Consider the following 3,474-nt stretch of genomic DNA (forward strand, 5'->3'; position numbering starts at 1 on the left):
AACAAGTGTTCTTTACAAGGCATTATCAACAGCTGCTCCATATGCAAGTGAATGCAATCTATATGATCTAGACTCAATCCTAAGAATGCAAGTGATGCAACTACATGATTCTTTATGCATTTTTCAATTTTTTTTTTTATGGTTTTTTCTATGCATATATGAATGTACAATGCAATGCATGAGACTCACAATCAACAAAACAAACATGATTAAATACTTGGTACCTCCCCCACACTTAAATCACACAGTCTCTGTGTGAATAAGAGAGAAGGAGATACCGAAAATATGATAAAAGCAATGGTATGTACAAAGAAGGGTTGGAGTGATACCTCAAGTGGAGAGTGAAGTGTGGTAATGGGTGTCTAGAGCTTGAGCTTTGAGCTGGCCTGAAACTTCTGCCACACTTATTGAAAACATAAAGAAATGAAATAGCAAATTTATATACAAGGATAACCATGGGAATTCCTCCCAAGTGAGCTTGTTTTGAGTCACTAGCTTGACTACCTTTTCTCTTATACTAGTGAGAAGGAGGATCCTTCCCACCTTCAAGAGTGATGGTGAGGACCTGAGAGAGGGCTCTTGGAGCTTGATGGGGTCGTTTGGAAGCTGAGGAGAGTGATGATGGCCCTTGCACTTGAGAATGGCTTAGACCTGCCCTTGCACTTGATCTTGTACTCAATGGCTCCATCCTTGAGCTTCATTGGGTGGAGAGTGAGAGTGTGAGGAGTCTTATCAAGAGGTGGAGGATGAGTTCTTTCACTATCTTCTTCATGTCATGAGCAGCCTTTGTGGCTCTACTCACCTCCTCCTTTTTAGCACTTTCCAAGTGCTCAACACATAGCTCTCGAGAAGACTCTCCAATAAGACCTTCTTCCTTACAAACATCCACTTCAGCTTGGGTATTCTCAATGGATGGTTCTTCACAAGTGATTGTTCCACAATACCCAACATCCATTGAAGACTGAATTGGGTAGGAGACAGCTTTGTTCACATTGAGGAGTGTGACCTTCTTGTTTGGAAAGTCAATGCAAGCTCCAACTGTTGTGAGAAATGGAGTGCCAAGGATCAAAGGAACTCTCTTCTCAGTTGCCATCTCCAAAACAGTGAGGTCTATAGGGATGGTGCATGCTCCAAGCTGCAAAGGGAAATCCTTGATGATACCAATTGGGGTTGTAGAAGAGGAATCCCCAAACATAGAGAAGATGTGTTTGGCTCCATGCTCTCAATACTAAGACTTTCACCATTTCCAATGAGATCACATTCACACTTGCACCAGAATCCCAAAGCATCATTCATGTGATCTTACCAAGGAGCAAGACAATGTGAACTTCCCTTGAGACTTCTGGCTTAGGGAGGACTTGGAGGGACTGGTGGATCAATCTTCAAAATGGAGATGTCCAAAAGCTCTCTGCCACTTCTGCTTTGGTGGTCTAGAATGTCCTTGATGAGCATCATTTGGACATGAGCTTCACGCATACCGTTGTGAATCTCTGGGAGCCTGACCCAACATCACTAAGATCTTTCTGAACTTGGAGATAACCTTCTTTCGAGCTTTGGTGAGGACCCTTTGTGGAAATGGGAGCTTGTCATATGGTGACAGCTCAACCTCAGTGTTCTTCCAGCTTCACCTCTTTCAGCCTTGTGGTCAGCTCTCCTCTCAACTCTGGTTTCTCAGCCTTGACTCTCTGCATCTTCGTTGCTTTAACCTTTCCTTTCAGCTTGTCCTGAACCCTTTCCAGCTTTATCCACCATCTTGTGCTTCAGCTGTTGCTACAACCAATTTCTCAACTTTCCAAGCTCAGTCCCAAACACTAGCTTCTCAATCTCATCCACCTCTTTCTCATGATCACTCAGCTCAATCTTTGAAGAAGTAGTAGAGATGACAACATTGCAAGACTCCTTGGGATTCTTATCTGGTTTCCCTGGTAGAGATCCCATTGGGCTCTTGGAAGATGATGGCATAGAGGCGACCTGACTCTCCAAAGTGTTGAAGCGAGATGCAAGTTGTAAGAACTTGTTGTTGAGGTCGAGTAGTTCCCATCAATCTTTGTGTGGATGTTCTTGAACTCATAAACCATTGTCTTCTCATTTCTGGCTTGAAATTCCAAGAGTTTCTTGAACATAGAATCCACACTTGAATCTGAAGCTGGAGCTTGAGAAGAACTGCCTTGAGCTTGAGTAGACTGATTACTTTGGTTGCTGAAACCAGGAGGGTAGCTTTGCGTGGCCTGGTATCCTCCTTGCTGATTGTTGTAGTGAGGTTTTGCTGGTAGTTGTTTTGGTATTGAAAGTTGGGCTCTTTCCTATACCAAGTTCCATTGTTGTTGATGAAGCAAAGCTCTTCTTGCCCTTCCAAACCATCAACTTCATTCACCTTAGGAGGAACCTCTTGACTAGGATCACCAACAAAGCTAACCTGCTCCTTCTTGGATTGGTTTGAAAGAACCAAGTCCAACTTGTCTTGCAAAGACTTGATATCTTTCCTTGTCTGCTGATCCTCACCTCTGCTGGCTCTATCATACTCCTCATTGTAAACTGAGTCACTCTTTGCCATGTTCTCCACCAGCTCCTCTGCATCCTGCTCAGTTCTGCCCAGGAAGAAACCATTGCTAGCTGTGTCAAGCCTGTTTCTGCAAGATGGGAGAACTCCCCTGTAGAAGGTACTAAGCAAGCTTTCCTTGGTGAAACCATGATGAGGACACCGAGCTTGGTAGTCCTTGAATCTCTCCCATGCCTCACTGAAGCTCTCTAGATTCTTCTGCTGGAAACCAGAGATCTCATTCCTTATCTTAGCTGTCCTTGAGGTAGAGAAGAATTTCTCCAAGAAGGCTTCCTTACATCCATCCCAAGTGGTGATAGTGTCACTTGGGACAGACCTCTCCCACTGATGTGCCTTGTCTCCCAAAGAGAAGGGGAAACAACTTCACTTGAATGCATCTTCAGAGACACCATTTGTCTTGGACAAACTACAATACTGATCAAACTTGTACAAGTGATCAATAGGATCTTCAGCTGCCAGGCCATGAAACTTGTTGTGCTCAATGGTGTTGAGTAGCCCTGACTTGATCTCGAAGTTGTTGTTCTCCACAGCAGGTGCTCTGATTCCCAACCTATGACCATGAATGTGAGGGCGATCATAGGTTCCAATAGCGCGAGCTTGGCGCTGTGGGTGTTGTGGTCGAAGGTTGGCAGCTCCTTGACCATTTCCCTCTTGGGCAGCTCCCAAAGGGATCTCTCCATCTTGATTCTGGTTCTGATGGTGAGCCATATCAAAACCCAATCTGTTGAAATGAGCCTGTTGCTCCTCTTCTCTCCTTCTTCTTGTATTCTCTCTTTCCAAAGCCCGGATGTCTGGTACCAGAGGAGTGAGGTTTGTAGTCCCTCTACTTCTCAAGTTCATACACACAAATGCAAAAAGAGGAAGAAGCAGAGCCAATATCACAATAAAAATAAAAATGACTTAGTCTCAAGCAA

At 44.2% G+C, this 3,474-nt stretch overlaps 1 non-coding gene across 1 annotated transcript; it reads left to right on the forward strand.

Moving 5' to 3' along the window:
* Positions 1–2,684: 2,684 nt before the first annotated feature.
* LOC132035648 (small nucleolar RNA R71) lies at positions 2,685–2,791 on the forward strand. The gene has a single exon (XR_009409370.1). It is a non-coding gene; the product is annotated as a small nucleolar RNA R71 (small nucleolar RNA).
* Positions 2,792–3,474: the final 683 nt, after the last annotated feature.

This window comes from Lycium ferocissimum, chromosome 10 (assembly GCF_029784015.1).
Source record: "Lycium ferocissimum isolate CSIRO_LF1 chromosome 10, AGI_CSIRO_Lferr_CH_V1, whole genome shotgun sequence".
Classification (NCBI taxonomy): domain Eukaryota; kingdom Viridiplantae; phylum Streptophyta; class Magnoliopsida; order Solanales; family Solanaceae; genus Lycium; species Lycium ferocissimum.